This window comes from Dunckerocampus dactyliophorus, chromosome 3, assembly GCF_027744805.1.
Source record: "Dunckerocampus dactyliophorus isolate RoL2022-P2 chromosome 3, RoL_Ddac_1.1, whole genome shotgun sequence".
Classification (NCBI taxonomy): domain Eukaryota; kingdom Metazoa; phylum Chordata; class Actinopteri; order Syngnathiformes; family Syngnathidae; genus Dunckerocampus; species Dunckerocampus dactyliophorus.
In genome coordinates, this window is record NC_072821.1 from 21,158,658 (window position 1) to 21,177,406 (window position 18,749).

Consider the following 18,749-nt stretch of genomic DNA (forward strand, 5'->3'; position numbering starts at 1 on the left):
TTGATCGCAGTTTCGTGTTTGGCCCATTATTAGTCAAACAATATTGAAATGGAAGTTACAGTCACCCCTCATTTACAGCGGTTAATTGGTTCCAGACCCGACCGTGATAAATTAATTTCCGCAATATAGGATTCAATGTTAATAAATGGAATATTTTCGAGCATAGAAAAGCTGTTTATGACTTTCTAAATACTGTTTTTTAACATTATTAGAGTCCTGTAGATATTAGTCATCTTTGCACTGGTCTTAACACATGGCGCAACCCTTATGCTGCAGGGACTCGAGACGGTCACAAGCTAGCAAGTTAGCGATTTAACTAGATGGATGGATGGATGGATGGATGGATGGATGGATGGATGGATGGATGGATGGATGGATGGATGGAGGGATGGACCATAGTCTATTTGAATCAAATAGACAGTCAACCAAGCACTGGACATATAGATGTTTCCTATCATATATCATGAGTGTGCAGTTCTGGGTCAGACAGGCATAGAGAGCCAACCCACCAGATGGCCTTGGTCCAACAGGTGGGCTCTTGTCAGGGGTGGGGCTTAGAGGTCTGACATCTGCCATCCAAAGCAAACCTCTCACGTATAGGATAGTGAGAAGCATCACCTTAGTCCCTGTTTCCTCATTGCATATATCTGTATCTGTTGCTGGTATATCTCAAGGCTCCTTCTCCAACTCAGCACGTTTCCTCGATCATATTTCACACACATCACAGCTCAGTGTGCGCTCATTTCCATGGTTAGGGCGTCAAACAATGACAACTCATTAGCATTCATTGTGGGTGTCATTTTTTATGTATGAGACATTTTCATTTTGTTTATAATCACAGTTTGGTGTGTTTGCTTATGTGTGTTATTGTGGTCATTGTTGCAATTGTGAGTTTGTTTAATTACTTACATAAAAGATGAGGCTCAGGGAGCCAAGGGAGGGGGTTGAGCCTTGACTCCCAAGTGTGGCAGTGACTTGAACGTGCAGTATATCACCACAAAGAATTGCCTCAGACTTACCAGTTCATACTGCAAAAAGTGAAATCTAAGCACAATTGAATCTTGAATCTGAAATTCATATTTTTGATCCCAGGCTGGTAATGACTGTAGACTCCCTCAAAGAAGTTCAGTCTTTGCAGGCAGCCTTTTCATTTGAAAAAACAGAGTATCTGAACCAAGTTCAGATCATAATTTGGCAAACAAAATGTTTTCAGTGTTTAACATGTCAATAAATAAATATTGCGCTGAAACATACTGCTCTTGTGATTTCCATCTTCCATATTAATTGCACAGACTGAGGAATAGGGAGGATATTCTGTCTTGCAAATGATTTACTGTATTTGACTTCATTTTCACAATCATTAATAACAGGCTTAGCAAATGGCAGCAAATGCCTCATTTGAGACATGAATGAAAATACAGTGACTATTATTAAACATGTATTTCAAATATGATGTGAGTATGACTCATGACTTGTGTCTGTCAGTGGGACATCATGTGGACTGGTGCATGTCTCCACTGTCCCCTACGTCATCCATCAAGTGAGTGTGCAAGGATGATCTCCACCGCTGTGTCGCTAACCCTTTTCAAAGAGAAAACAAAAGATGTCCGCCATAAACTTTATAAAGAACACAAATAGAATAGGATAGTTTGAAACTACTGAAGATGATCACGATCAGGATGGAGCTCCAGGGCAGCCAGACATGTGGTACCACCATAGAACATCACTGATAGCCTTCCAAACCTCCTCCTCCTTTGGCTTGCTGCACCTCATCATTATTTCACCTGCCCCACAGCGTGAAACCATGTCAGATGCTACACAGTTTTATTACATTAAGTCATATATGTGATTAAATAATACATATATTAAAACGTATAAATACAAGGTGGTCGAGGTATTCAAATGATCCTTAAAAGCTCGCATCTAAATATTTTATTTATAGATTATGTGATATAGATTTAACACATTTCATAAATAATGAATTGGTGCTGATCAGAGTGTTGTACAAATGAACCAAGTAGCCAAAGAGTAACAAATAAGTAGTTATTAATATTACTGTTGTTAGGTTTAGCTCTGAGCTGGAGATAAATCTGCCGACGGAGAACCTCTCTTCTTTCTCCTGTAAAACCTACATTTAAAAAACAAATAACTTTGCTTCGATAATCTCACATTTTGTTTGTTCTCCGTCAGTTTAGTTAGGTTTTTGCTCTCCTTTAACGATTTGGAAGGCCGATATTGTCATGAGAACACGTGACACAACCAGGAAATGTGAGGAAGGCTAGACCGTCTGAATTCACGAGGCTGTTTCACGGCTTGAGGAGGAGCCTCTGAACGTCTGGCCTTTGTTGACCGGGTAGGATACTGGCCTTGGGTGCTGCAGACCATTAAATTACTTCACTCATTCCTTGCTCAACCCTTCCCTCGTGTTGTGCTTCTCTGTGGACATTAAATATAAATCTAAGATAAATATTAGATATTTTTTATTTAGCTTATTTTAAGTAATATGTGTCAAATCTGAGTACATATTACTTTGGTCTAATTTCAGATATTTAATCTCTTTCAGTTTTTGTGGTGTAGACACAGTGTGTATGATCAAAGGTTATATTTCCTTTACATTACATTTGCTATAACAAGTGTTGGGAGAAACGGTTTTGGGGTAATTAATTACAATTTCAACGGCTTTACCGCTACCGACAGTGAAATATTGGGTGTTATTATTGTAGCGTCCCGAAAGAGTCACACAGAGCCTGAGCCTGACAACATTTCCAACTTGCATACGGTCTCTGCATCTTCTCCACACCCACACTACATTTCCTCATTCTGCACTAGTGACACGCGAGGTGCATTCACGGACATCAACACAAAACATAAGCAGGTCGTTCCATTATGCACTGATTTGGTAAGCTGTCACCAGCACAAGCCGGTTATTTGAAGGCTTTTCAAGTAATGCAATAATTGCTTTCCCTGGTAACTAATTATATTTATGAAGGAGTACCATAAATTCTGGACTATTGAGCACACCTGAATGTAAGCGGCCGCACCCAACAAATTTAAAGAGAAAAAAAGATTTGTACATATATAGGCCGGACTTGACAGGTGTCCACGTTGTAACATGGGGTATTTATAGAGACAGACACACTTTAAACCAGGGGTCTCAAAATCAATTTCACTGGGGGCCAGTGGAGGTAGAGTCTGGGTGAGGCTGGGCCGCATCAAGTATTGGGAGTAGGGCTGGAAATCTCAGGGTACCTCACGATACGATACAGTTCACAATACATCCATGTGATAACACCACTGTTAGTTCAGTGTTTACTTGCCCCTGTAAGTATGTAAGTAACACTGAGCTTGCCCGGATGTTGCGGGCTGCAATTACACTACTCTTTGATGTCCAGTCGCGGGCCGCAAGATACGATTTGGTGGGCCGCAAATGAGAGTTTTAAACCACTGCTTTAAACCTTGCAATCGTACATTCACTCGGTGTTTCCAGTGTGAAACGTTGTTTTTCATCAGAGTTCCACACCTGCCTATGTCCAAGCAGTAACTCTACACTTGAGCAAACTTACTTAGGATTTGTCAGATCAAAACACATTATAAGCATCATGGAACTGTAGTTCTTTCAGCCGTAAATTAGATGCATCAGTGTTTAAGATAGAGGGTTCAAAGCGTTTTAAAAAAGTAGTGTCTTACAGTCCAGAAATTGCGGTAATTCTGTTATTGGTTCGATTACGTTTTGGGGAAAGTAACTGTTAGAAAGCCCATAATTTACCATGTTTTTTGTTGTTTATGCTTCACTGGTAATGTTTAGATTTGGGCGTTGTTTTGTCCCACTGTGTTCGGCCGTCAGTGAATGCACCGCAGTAGTGTCATGTTACGTCAGTTGAAACGTCTTTTTTATTACTTCTCCGATGCTGTACAGGCACCACATCCTAGTTTTCCTAAGTTAATGCTGTGCATGAATGCATAAAGGTAAGGTTTTAATTCTGTTATTAGAGCTGTGCGAGCTCTATTGTACACTTTTGTTCAGTGTAACTCTTGTGTTCATTAATGCTAACATTAGCATTCAAGCTAACTGTATAGTGATTTATTATATTAATAAGCATCATATTGTCTTAATTTCCTTATTGAATTCTGTATTTGATGTGCCTTTGGCTAATCATTATGTTTATGTGTAATATTGGTTATATTAATTTACTGTTTATTTATTCAGTGACATTTTGTATTCTTTGTATATTGTTACAGTACCACAGCATAAAGCCTTATAAAGACCACAGTTTACCAGTGCTTGCTGCCGCTTATTGACCAAATCCACCAAACAGAGGACAACTTGCCGTGTTCTTTGACTTGAACACACATCTATACCTTTGACCGCTCCAAACCAGTGCATCCTTGGAGACATCGCAACACCCTGAGAACCCTCTCCGTTTCAGTAACTATAGTAACTGCAACTAATTACTTTTTTAAAGTCATTTGCCCAGCATAGGCTATAAATGATGGTGCCAGTGCCAAAATATCAGCGTGACTTCTCTCTGCAGAAATGAATGTCTCAGCTTTATAAAACCTCTTCATGCTTGCAAAGGTTCATGATCTTTTTCAAGTCTTTTCAAAACTGGTGATTTTATAGGAGCCTAAAAACATTGTATTGTTACTAACACAAGCTCTGCAGTTTGCAGAAATATTGTCTGCGTCGTATCAGAATGGAGTGAAAGGTGGCAACCATCCCTGCGAAAGTTCAGCAGAACTCGGTCCTGAAGTTGAATTATTCATCAGACGTCATTGCCATTCTTGTCTACCTCTTAATTGACAGGTGTCTAGGTGAGTCCATATGGCACATGTGCGTGGATACACACATTTAACAAAGACACACACGAGTGCACACACTGGAAAGGAAGGGGGTGCTCGGGGTTCACAACAGACGATTTGCACTGCGCATGTGAGTGTGTGCATGTGTGTGTGTGTGTGTGTGCGGTAGGGTAGAGGTCTCGTTAGTGCTACAAGTATATGGCTAAATTAGTCTCCTCTATCCCTGCATCACCTGCTCTCAGACCCTGCAGCTGTCACACAGCTAACCGTCTCTGGATTTATTTATGAGAGGTTTAAAATTGTACAGTATTCTATATATCCATGCAACAGTTGCACAATATTGCACAATACTGTGACAGCAAATAGGAAAATACAAGCAATTGTTATTATAATTTGCCATTGTTGAGGCGAACAACTTCTTCACTTGTATATTAAATATGGTCCTATTGGTGAAGCTGCTGCAGCTGTTGGCAACACGCCTTATGTTGCTAAAATTAGTAACTAACAACAGTTACTATGGCTGAGGTGTTTAAAAAAAAACCTTTTAAAATATTCTTTCTTTGATATTGTGCGAAAGCCTTAGGCTACCATTAGACACGGTATGTTTTTAAAATCAATATGTTAATTACCACATTTAAGTAAAATGACACTTTTATCCAGATACTCACCGAAATTTAACAGATTATTCTTTGGTCCAAACCTTTTGTGCAATTAACACATGTGCACCATGGCAAGCCACACTTCTCTGTTATGACGGCTGCACAGATGCACAGTGTGGCGTCCCCACACTTTTATAACTATTCTGATTTGAACACATCACTAGCAATTCAGTGTAATTCCAGCACTCAGTGGATGGCAGTGCATTTGGTACCTGGTCCTTCAGTGGGAACTTAACCGGACAGAATTTTTTTCGGCACAGGGCCAATATTGTTAAAAAAATAGATAATAATAAATATATTGCCATTCACCCTGCCCAGGATTCGAAACCGAGACCCCTATGCCATGTGGCGCCATGTCATCCACTTAACCTTTTATCTTCGAATACATTACCGATACGCCTGACTTTCATTTCTACTAGTAACTTGGAGCATTAGTAACTTGCTGGTCCTTGTAAATTTGGCGCTTAGCCTAATATAACAAGTGTAAATAGAAAGGCTCGGCGATAAAGGGTTCAGACAACTCAAAACTTCTGCCCTAAAATGGCGCTTGAGTGCCGACCCCAAGCGCCGTAGTTCCCCCCATATTGTGATTTACACCATAAATATTAGTCCTATGTTTATTTTATCTACATATTTGGATTCCTTGACCTTGAAAACATGCCATAGAATTGTGTTGAAATTGCATGAATGCCTGAATTGAAATGCTGAAGCTGAACTGAAATGCTGTAGAACTGGTTGAATGATGAAATGTAGAATGTCTGTAGGAATAGTTTGGAAGATGAACTGAAGCTGTACTGAAACACTGTTGAAATGTATGAATGTTGAAATGTAGAATGAGCGTACAAATATTTTAGAAGATGAGCTGAAGCTGAACTGAAATGTATAAATGTTTGAATGGAGCATGAATGTCTAAATTTGTTGAATGAAGGTACAAATGTGTTGAAGTATAGGAAGAATTGGAAAGCGCAAGAGTAGTAGAATATAGAATGAATGTTGAAATGTGTAGTCCATGTGGAATTGTGCTGAAATGTAAATTGAACGGAGGGTTTCAATGACTTCAAGAATACTATCAATGCTAACATACTAATGTTAGCATGCTAACACCTAGTATAATAGTGTCTACCTATGAAAATGGCTCTAAATGCTAGTATGCTAATGTTAGCATGCTAGCAATGCTAAAATGTTAACGTTAGCATGCTAACACCTAGCGTGATAGTGCTAAGTGTTTATATAATAGTCTACCTATGAAAACGGAAAAGTGTTTATATATGTGTCTACCAATGTTACCATGCTAACAATGATAACGTAATAACGCTGGTATGTTAACACAAAAGTGTTTATATAGCTGTCTACCTATAAAACTGGCTAAAAATGCTAATATGCTATTTTTTACATGTTAGCAATGCTAACATGCTAATGTAAACATCCTATGAAAATGGCTAAAATGCTACCATGCTAATGTTAGCATGCTAGCAATGTTAACATGCTAATTTTAGCATGTTAACACCTAGCATAAAAGGCCTGATAGGCAGTGCTAGGCAGCTAGGCAGTGAGATCCCAACCTGGGACCAAAAACTGCCCCGCCCACCGGGCTGTTGCTCAGCCTCCTCCCTTCCCCCCACACCATACGCTTGGGTAAGGCCCGGAAGGAATGGGGTGAGTTTCAAACTTCTTTAGGGTCGTCAGGTGAGCACCCTCCTTCATTGGTGTTTCAATGATAGGCCCACCGACAGGCCCACCGATAGGCCCATGACACCTCCAGAGAGCTCATCGGCAACACCTGGCGTCCCAAGTGTGCCTCCCTCTGCTTTGAGCCCAGCAAGGGCCCTTGCGCTTGATCCATAGCCACTAGCTGTTTGTTTCGTCCGCTTCAGAGACTGATCTTGTTGTCTGTCGCAGAGCCTGTCACTGAATGCCAAGGTCTTTCATGAGCCTGATGGTAGAGGAGGCCACAAAACTTCTGCATCCTACTTCAGCTGGATAGACCTTGGCCTTCCATCCTCGTTGTTGTGCATCTGCTGCCAGACCTGTGTAGTGCAATTTCTTTTGATCGTAGGCCTTTTCGGTGGAATCCTCCCATGGGACCGTGAGCTCAGTGATGTAGACCACCTTTAGTGAAGGGGACCATCTCACCAAGTCTGGCATGAGGTGGTTTCAATCTCCTGGGGAAAGATTAGTTGCTTGCCAACATGAGCTAGCATCTTCCAATCCCGAGCCATGGCTTCAGCTTCTGGTTTGGTAGGGGGGTGGTTAGGCTGTTTCTGCCCTTCTCGAATGAATGTTGGCACAGAGATGGAATTGGTAGCTCTCAGGAGCAAAAAGTAGATGGTGTTCCTCTTGCTCTCAGGGGCTGCTGACAGACTCTTGAGGACCTGATTGTGCCTCGAGGTGTAGCGGCCTTGTGTGAGGCTGGTCCTACAACCTACAACTTTTTGGGGGATGGGAACTGCTCTTATGATGAAACTGATGTCTCTTGCTTCCATTTCCCACACCTGCCTCCAGGTGAGCTTTATCCTGACCACGCCTTCCCACCTCATCCACTGTCCCTGCTTGGCAAGAGAGACAGCCTGTGCTCCTCCTGACGGTGCACCTCCAATACCATTTTCCTCCTTTGTGAAGCTGAAGCTTTGCACCAATTTGGTTTATTCAATGTAACACCAAATCCTCCTCTTCCCAGCTGAACATGTCCCACAATGTTGTTGTGCTTCAAGGCTGACGTAACGTGCTATACTGCGTTGGATGGTGTCCATTTTCTTCCTGTTAACACAGGCGGTGGAGCATTGCTGACGATCTAATCTCTGGAGTCCTTCAATGTCATCTGTAGTAGCTAATAGCAGTTTTACAGAAAAGTGTGAATTTTGGGAACATTTTGATTTTTTTTCAGTATAAATGTAGGTAGCCTGAATGTCCTGAATGTGTTGAACAGCTTGATGTTGGAATGGCTTGAATCGGTTCAGAAATGTGGCAGCAGTAGCAGGTAATTAGGGACTATCCACACAGAAATGTTTTCAGGAAGAAGACAAGCCAACATAATATTTGAACATTTCGACGGACATGACTCACCTCAGTTGACATTCTCCTTTAATTTTGTCGTCTAATACTCCATAATGACTCGCAGAAGTAATTCCACGTCTCGTAAGTCTTGATGTGCAGAAGACGACGGGCTTATACGCATACGTTCTTTCTTCTTGTTCTTGTGCATTACATCGTTTTCACAATTACCCTTTTTCAACTGTAGCAAACGCTGGTGTCGGTGCTGGATTCAGCTGGAACCAGTGTTTGAACTGAAACCACACTAGTTTCATTTTCCATTTTGCTGGAGAGTCATTAAGTCACAAGGGTTACCACAGGAACTTAGCGCACAACGCGCGCCATACTCGACTGCAAAAGTGGCTGACTCGTACATGGAGATGTTGCAGCTGATGGTTATTCTATAATTCCCCAACAGCGTTAGGCAGTACCAACTTCTTTGATGTCAGCAGCAATCACAGACCAGAAGAATGTTACTTTTTCCTGCTTTGTTTTGGAGGTCGGCGCTACATCACACGCTAATATGTTATTTTGTCTGTTTAGGTATTCTCCCGGAAGATTGTACATGTGTGGGCTCATCCGCGTTCAAGGTACCGGTGGGACACTATTATTCCTGACTTCAGTGTAATGCAGTTCCAGTCGAACTTCTGTGTTTCCCAGGAGTCGTTTGTCTACATTTGTGATCGGTTTAGGCAGAAGATAGCATAGCAAGAAGGGACGCAACCTTCCGTGTGAGCGTCCCCACTGAAAAATGCGTGGAAGCTTGCTACTGAAGGAGAATCCAGGACCATAAGCCATCTGTTTGGAGTTGGCTTATGAAGTGTGTTCATCTGCTTGCGTGACTGCAACATAGCCACAAGTGTACTGCTTCCTCTTCACATGGCAACCCCAGATGCTAACAAGTTGGTAGAGATGGATGTATTTTTTAACAGTCGCTGGGGAGCACCGCAGTGTGTGTGCGCCATTTAATGGTAGTCGTATTCCCATAATTGTGCCTGAGGAGTATGCCAGAGACTACTACAACCGGAAAAGATGGTATTCTATCATTTTACCAGCGGTGGTAAATGGAAAAGGACAATTCGAGGACGTTTGTGTTGGATATCCTGGGAGTGTGCATGTATAACTAAAGTAAACATCTCAGGCTAGTGGGGTATTACCTGATTGGTGACCCAGCATACCCCTTGCAAAGGTGGCTGATGAAGCCCTTCACGGACACAGGAAGGTTGACCCCACAACAAAGGACCAATGATTACAGACTCAGCTGTGCACGATCTGTTGTGGAGACAGGGCTTGGAAGGCTGAAAGGAAGATGGAGGTGTCTGCTAAAAAGAAATGACTGTAAACTTGAACTGTGCAAAAAAAATGGTTGTTACATGCTGTATTTTGCACATTATTTGTGAGGAACACAGTGACAGCTACATTGATGAAAATGTTGGCTCTACTGACAGTGTTCAGCCACCTGTTCAGTATTACCTGAACACCCTGTTTGCAGCAATGGAATATTTCAGTCAATATTGTGTGGCTTTCTGTTGTGCCTATGCCTTTTTTTTCTGTTTTTGTTGTTGTTGGGCTGCAAAAGTTGACAAATTATTTGTACCCACTTGTACAGGCATATTGTGCGCACGTAAACACACCAATTAAATGTTTTGTTCAAATTCTTACTGTCGTTTCATATCTATACCAAAACATTGCACAGATTTTCAAGTGTTGACCATTTTTTAATCGAAACACAACTAATTGAAGTCTTTGAAACTGCACACTATTTACAGGTAAACAAAGACAATTTTAAAAAGTTGCAAAAATATATTAAAAAAGCAACAAATGCACATGTTGCCAAATGCTCAAGAGTAAATGTCTTCTTCAGTCTTCACTGGCGCGCCTTCAGCGTGACGACCCGTCTGAGGGCCTGCATTCCAGCCTCCATCTTTTCTAAAGCCGCCGGTTCTCAGCTCTTGCTCTTTCCTCTGCCTCCATGAAATAATGCAGAAGGTCCTCATTCCTTTTTCCTGTGCACAAAAACAGTGTATTGAAGTTATACATAATACATCAATGTGCAGCTACACTTTTATTCATAATATTGTTTTACACCACCTACCACTTCGGGTCTGTTGGGTATTATAGAGGCTTTGGGTTTGTGTGCTTGTAGCGAGGGGATGATGATGATGATCACCATTGTTTTCTGACAGTAAGATAAACATATTAAATAAAAACAAATTAAAGATAAAGATAAAGACAAAATAAATACATATTAAAAAAAACATATTCAATCAGAACACATTTGCATGACAGTTGTTACTTCTTACAAAAAGTTATTTGCTGGTGTACGTGCATTTCATTTATTCCACAATAGCAAGCTAGCATGCGAACAACCATTTTCTATGACGCTTATCCTCATTACGGTCGCGGGGGAATGCTGGAGCTTATCCCAGCTGACTTTGGGCGAGAGGTGGGGTACACCCTGGACTAGTCACCAGCCAATCGCAGGGCACATATAGACAAACAACCATTCACACTCACATTCATACCTATGGACAATTTAGAGTTAGCAATTAACATATCGTGCATGTTTTTGGAAATGTGTGGGAGGAAACCGGAATACCCGGAGAAAATCCACGCACGGACGGGGAGAACATGAAAACTCCACACAGAGATGCGGAGATTCGAATGTCTTCACTATCTCCTGACTGTGTTGCCAACATGTTAACCAGCCTCGGCCACCGTGCGAAATTATTTGGCAGAATTATAGTATTTAATGTACCACTAAGCTGACACGCGGGTCTGTGGCCTAAAACTTTGTCAATCTCGTCACATTTCTTTCCTTTTTTTTTTGGTCTCTGTAGTCCTTTTTTAATTTCTCGACTTTGCTATTTATTTATTTAAACAAACGCTGCAGCGGCAATCTCCTCTGGGACCCTTTCCAAAATTGGCCGGGTTGTTGTCGCCATTTCAGATCTCTTCTGTATTTCGGACGATGTTTCTTCCATTGTCCATGTTTTAGAAGGAGTGTTTTCCATTGTTCTAGTTTAATGCAATGTACAGGTAATAAACAGGTAATTCGTGTTTTGTGGTAAACCCGCCCACCTTATTATGCAAACGGTTCGCCCAGCAAGCTTTTGGAACCACAGCTGAACCAAAAAAAAAAACGAAATTCGATTGCGGAACCATGACAATGGAAAAGCAAAGCTCTCAGAACCAGCTCCAAAAAACCTCCGAACCAGTTACAGTGGAAAAACCGTGGCTGTGTTGCGTTCCCATCTGAATGCAACTATATACTAATCCGGCACAATGTGGACACAACTTTTTTCAACCCGCCAAAAAATAAATAACATAAATACTTCTACTCACCAGAGATGTCACTTTCTCCTTCTCAGTTAGCCATTGTGGGTGTAACTTGTCTTGCTGAACAGTTTTGCTGTGATCAACAAATCAGAGAATGGAAAAATGCTGATGTCACTGTGGGCCAGCTGAGAGGCAAATCTGAAATCAGATTAAAAAAAATAATAATAATAAAAACTCCCCGTTGCTAATAGTGTGTATGTGAAATGGACCAGCACTCCTGTTTCACATTATGACATGGCAATACATAGAAACTGAAATCTGACTGGACAAAAAATGTAACATGCGCATACAGTATAGAAACATGCTCCAAAATAAATATAATTGACTGTTGGAACAAATTAATGCAATTTCATGGAAGAAATAGTAGAATTTAAGTTGTAAATGTACTGTAGGTCAGTGCTTCTGGTTGTGGTTAGGTCAGCAGAGAAGGCCTCGCTGGCCCTGACTGCACACCACAGATATGCTGGTATCTTCATGGCTCTCCATTCATCCTCGGAACAACTTCTTCATTATCACCACAAATGAAACAAATTCATGGACACTCCACAACAACATCTTTAATAAGCTCGTATGTGTGGTCTAAATAAACAGAAAAAAAAAAGTAGACATTCTTATCAGCACCGACGTGTGCTCGGAAATCCCAGAAAATGCATGGGAATTCAACTTAAATCACATGGTGTCTGTGAACGCAACACCTCATTGCTCATAACGTGAATCACAAACATGAATCATAACAAAGTGTGATTCAAATGTTCTGCTACTATTAAAGATATATGTACAGCAATGTAAGGTGGCGTTCACGGCTGGTGAGGCGGTGACTCTTGGAGTTTTTAATGTTAATTAACACCCTGTGTTAATTTAGGTTGCTCATTAAGAAAAAGAAGAGAATGATTAATTTTGGTTGTAAAATATTGTTTTGATGTACTTCTCAGTCCTACTTATTTATTTTTTTTACCTTGTTCTTACCTTGTATCTGTAAAAGAAGCACACATGCCCTATCCTTCTTCAGGAAAAGTTCTCATACTTTGCTGTAAAAGTCGGATCACTTTTTGCTTTGGATATATGATCCTTCATCTTCGCAGTCAAATGCATTCATTCACTCAGCAGAGCGTAAAACTATCTTACATTTCACTTGCTGCTCTCCAGCAACACTGGCTTTTCCTCTCTATGGAAGCACCTTATAGCATGCACATGCCCCCACTCCTTCAGGATGAAGCGAGTACTGCAAACACCTCCCATTTGACATTTATGTGTATCTTATTGCCCGATTAGCAAGAATATTGATATCACACTTACATTGAAGACATTACACGAGCTGTAAGTCATGCTGTATAATGCATGCGCACGTTTCCCTCCTCTCACAAAACGGGGCAATAAAAAATGACAAAAGAACAGCGGGAAAAGAGCAAACTGTCCAGATTTAAAGTGGACAATAGGCTAAAGAGGTAAAAAAGGTTAAGAGGTCATTCGGGTCAGGACCCCTGTGGTTGTGTCAATGTGCTGCCACCATCCCAGGACCTGTTAATTGTCGGTCAAGTCATCTGTATCTGCCACTTTACATGGCCATCACATATGTTCACATATTAGGATAACAGACGCAACTGAATACACACGGAACATATTTCATGTTACTTAGTTGACTGTGGATGCTCTTGTTACACCAGTCTCTCTTTCTTTACTTGCTTGCTTTACTTCCCTTCTACACTAATTGACATGTGACCTTCCTCCCACAGCCAAGAGACTCTCTCTCAGTAATGCTTTTGAAAAGAGTCCAATAAACAAACAATTACGAGAGAGGAAGGTGTATCTGGCTGACTTGCTTCACAATAGCAGAGCGTTTAATTTCTGATTTCACAGTCCTTTGGAAGAGGGGACAGGGGGCCAAGCCAAACAGTTGTCTCTTTCCCAGACACACAAGCAGTTCTTCTCTGCCCCTACTGTTTTTAAACAGCATGTAATTACGTCTCGTAGCTTCGTGTCATGGCTCTCATTTTCAATTTAATGTATGGATGTAATGCACTGTGGCCGGAAGAATACATCCATCACTCTTTGGGTTTTAACATGCTGCTCATAACTGAGTTGCATATTGAATAATTCAATTTACAATCACTACGTGTTGTGGATGGTGACCACAGTTTCAATCCGCACCTAATGGATTGATTCAGTGATAACAGCGGGCTGGAGTAAGTAGTTTTCCTACTTGCTTGTCTAACCGCAGCGTAGCCATAAAGACCATCATTACCCTGCACGCAGATCAATACGAACCACCAGTAGACCGGATTCAAGCTTCACTTCATTCAAATGTTCATGCCAAATAAAAAAAACCTTTGATCATCCTCCTTGGCTTGCATTTACTGTAGGTTCATGTAGAACAGCTAATCCAGTAGTGAGCCTTCCATGCAGCTCTGAAACACTGCTACTGAATAACAATGTGTACATTTTTATTATTTTTATTAATAGTTAGTCCTGTCTATGTTTATAAAGTATGCCTAGCAACAAGTGGTGGGTGCAAATGTGGTGCGCTCTGAGAAGTTGATACAGTGTCTCAAAAATATACACAAGAGTACACCCTTTACAGCAAGCATTTATTATATTTCCTCACAAGATAATACTATACTGGATATACTATTATACCATATAAGATCATTTCCATTTTACACTGTTGGATCTCAGGGAGGTTAGGAAGAGCTTCAAAATGCCCCAAAAAATTCAAAGGCAATTTATTGCAAACAAGGATTCAACTAATAGGCTGTTCATCATCTGATCAAAAGTTTAAGACCATAGCTCAAAAACCCCTGAAACCACCTAAAATAGATAAAAAGAAAAAAGAAATTCTAAATGCGTAGCTGCACCATTCATATTAATCACCTCAGAAATTGGTTTGGGCATGCTTTATGCCAATCGGATCCTCTGGCTCAGCGCTGGTGACATTTTTTGGGGTCTACCACTTGACTTTTTTGTTAACCCTCAGGATCTTTTAAGAAGTTTCAAATGACTGTCTTACTGCGTCCAACCCCAGCAGCGATGGCACGCCGTATGAGACCATGCTTGTGAAACTCAACAATCGGACCGCGTTCAAAGAGAGAAAGCTTTTTCGCCTTTGCCATCAAGAGATCACGACAGTGTGAATACCTGACATAAAATGACATTGCATCCACATTTTTGCCAAGATATCGGCTGTGATCTTAAATTTTTTTATCAGCTGATGAACAACCTATTTCACTTTAATGGTTGTTTGCAATAAATTGCTTGCTCAAAATTTCTTTTATCTCACGCCCGTTTCTTGTTTTTGCACTTCGAAGCTCTACTTAAAACCTAATTATGTTCCAATATTGCAAATGTAAATTTGTGCCATTTTTCAACTGGTCTTAAGATTTGGATCAGGAGTGTAAAGCATTGTTATAACTTAGAGTAGTCACATACAGCATAGATTTACTGTCCTCTGAAAATAACTCAAAACAAATTGTCTACTTAGCAGGCAACACAAGTGAATTCACCTCAGAGTGAACATGGCCATATTGTGCCCAAAAGGCAATATTTTCCTCTACACTGACTACTCTAATTTATACATTATTATTTATACTACATAACGAGGTGCCAAAACATGGACAGGGAGTAGGCAGGAACATAATATGAGACTGAAACACACAAAGGAAAGTATTTGCGCACATTTACGTATATTACAGTTGCCTTGTATTATGGATGACAGATATTATTGACCGAACCATTGACCCGTTATTATTGACAGGCTTAAATGGCTTAAAAATTTGATATCGGTTCATATCGGTATCAGTTTTTCTGCCGATAGTGACATTGGTGCACAAGTGAAGACGTCGTGTTCCACAGATTAACAAGCTTGTTAGCTCGATATGTCCACAGTCTATTTCCAGCTTTTGCCCTCTGACTTTGAATATGCACTTTCAAGGTAAAAAAGTAGATAAAGCGTCAATACTTCTAATCTAATATCACATCTCAGGAAGAATCACTTGGAGTCACATGCTGGTAGTGTACCTACAGCAAAAAATAGTGACGGGAGACGTGTGTATTGAGCCCAGTTTATAATATCACTGCTTGCGTTATTACAGCGTTTCATACTTTGCAGTTTACTTTGTTCTTTTATGGATGTTTGTGCCACTTCGAAATGTGCAGCTTTCCAATACTGTATGTATTGTTGCAAACATTATTAAATTGGATTTCTATATGTGAGTATATTAAGTCTAACCTATTTTCCTTGTTGATAGTAGAACATGTTATCTTAGTTGACTATTGGTCATTATTTTTAATAACTGTTTTATGGAGACAAAATGTTAAAAGAAATATTGCACCTTTCTATAACTTGCATTGCATATTGCAGTATTTGTCTTATTTTGCACAAGTATTGTTTATTGTAAAACACATCCAATGGCATCACTGTTAATGTGTTCATTCGTTACACAAGATGTAACCAGACATTAGTCTGGGGGAAGAGCTGCTGCCTATATCGGTATCGGTTGATATCGATATTGGAAATTAAGTTCTGGACACAGAGGTGCCGGCTAGAATTCTGGGTGCCATGAGAGCATCTCTACTTAGTATTAAATAAAAGATCAGATCAGTTGTTTTAGATTAAAACATGCATGATTTGTGTTTTTTGTGTGATTGTTATTGGAAATTAGGAGCGCCGACATAAAAGAGTATTTTCCAGGGATGTAGTCTACTACTTTACATGTCACCTACAGTAATATTTGCTGGTTATCTAGTATAAACTAAATATGAATCCCTTGCATGATGAAATAAGAACATGCTTAGACTCAAAAGGCAACGCTTTCCAGCACCGAGTGATTCTAGTGGTGCTTATGTAACACTCAAGTTGAGTCCCTGTAGGTGGATCCTGTTAGACTTTATAATGATAAGTTACGTTTATTTCCAATCATTATTACAAGAGGGTTGTCTGAAAATCTGTTTACTTTCTCTTCTAGAATTTGCTCCTTTTTGGACATACAGTACACGTGCTTGGCTTCATTGTCCATATGTCTTTGTTCTCCGTGCTTTTGTGTTTGGTATCATTTGCCATCCAGATACATCTGCCAGCACTGATCCATTGTCCTGCAGTGTGCCGCACAAACAGGCGTCAATTAGGCAGCCTGTCGCAGTCTGTGGCAACGTGATTACTTTGGCCCGGCCTCTGCCTCAGCACCTGTCTCAAACATCCTTTGATGGGCTGTAACTTAACCCCTGTTCAACTTTGCCTCTGCTAAGAATAGCACCGCGCACACAGGTCATGTTCACCCTAATGATCACTTCACTTTTTACAGGTCAAACCAGGAGTGTGACGAGATGTGTGAGGTGATCACTGCTCAGAGGAAACTTGTCAAAAAAATACCATATGACCATAGTTGTTAGCGACTACTCCAAATTTGGGTCTGATATTAGTGATGGGCATATCCATTCCCTGATGTCGATATATTGATACTCACACGAGTATCGAATAAGTATCTATTACAGTCATCCCTTACCACATTGTGGTTCAAATTTCGAGGCTTAACTCTATCAAAGTTTTTCTAACATATAGTCATCAATAAATCATGTTGTTCTGTGGTTGAATACAACCTATTAGTCAAAGATATGCATATTTAAGCAAATTGTATGTAATTTTTGCCTAAATTAAGCATTTTCAAGCAAGAAAATGGCTAAATTAAGAAAAAAATTAGCTAAAATACAGATGCAAGCCATCAAGAAGATGATTCAAATTGAGTGAATGTAGTATACTGCATTGGTCACTAGGTGTCAGTAATCGTCCGGTGGGAGCGAGACCAGCCGGAACAACAGGCTTTTATTGTAGGTATAAATTATTTCATGACAGGCACAATAATAATAACACAATATTCATAACAATAATAATCTTAATAATAACACTGGCTACTGTTGCGGCCACGACAAGCTAAAACTCAACTATAAATGTCCGACGTCACTTCCTGTCTGCCACACACAGTTACAGCAACATACGAGCACAAGTTTTATATATGTCTTAAATGGCTTATTTTTTATGATTTTATCTACTATATTGGGTAATGTGAATGTAAGGGTGACTATACGGGTGTTATTCCAGAGGGCTCTCACGGTGGCCTAGTGGTTAGCATGTTGGAGATCACAGTCACAGTCACACACAGTCAGGAGATCGGGAAGATCTGGGTTGGAATCTCAGATGGGCATCCTTGTGTGGAGTTTGCATGTTCTCCCCGTGCGTGCGCGGGGTTTTCTCCAGGTACTCCGGTTTCCTCCCACATTCCAAAAACATGCATGTTAGATTAATTGGCGACTCTAAATGTGAGATTAATGTGAAAGTGAATCCTTGTTTGTCTATATGTACCCTACGATTGGCTGGGGACCAGCCCAGAGTGTACCCCGTCTCTCGCCCAAAGTCAGCTGGGATAGGCTCCAGCATACCCGCGACCCTAGTGAGGATAAGCGGCATAGAAGATGGATGGATGGTGTGTGTAAAGGAGCGTTTGTGTGTGTCACTTGTGTGACTTGACGTGACTGTGTTTGGAAGTGAAGTATAAGCCATAGCCTGAGTGCACTACAGTATATGGGCGCAGTCCGAGTTCTGTAAACTGACTGTTCTTGAACACTTTATTTTTTGTAAGTTGTCAATATTGCTTTTTCTAACACCTGTTTTCATTTTACTTAGTTTGTCGGTGTTTTTGCAAACCTTTATTTGTAACGTCACAATTATATTTTGTGAGATGATTTGCTTGAAGAGACATATTTGACTGACGGACAGTTTTACCTTACCAATGTCTAATTGTTGTACATTGTGTTTGTTTTTATAGGTCCATTTTATATTGAGATGATTAAAAAAACAGAATGTTTAATAAACAAAATTTGCATAAAGAAAAATGTATGATCCAGTTTCATGTTGATAGGTGTATTTAAAAACCT

At 40.4% G+C, this 18,749-nt stretch overlaps 1 long non-coding RNA gene across 1 annotated transcript; it reads left to right on the plus strand.

Annotated features, from left to right (window-relative positions):
- Positions 1-3,866: 3,866 nt before the first annotated feature.
- LOC129178651 (uncharacterized) lies at positions 3,867-10,126 on the plus strand. Its single transcript, XR_008569823.1, has 5 exons — positions 3,867-3,966; positions 4,240-4,435; positions 4,533-4,576; positions 4,664-4,812; positions 9,033-10,126. It is a non-coding gene; the product is annotated as an uncharacterized LOC129178651 (long non-coding RNA).
- Positions 10,127-18,749: the final 8,623 nt, after the last annotated feature.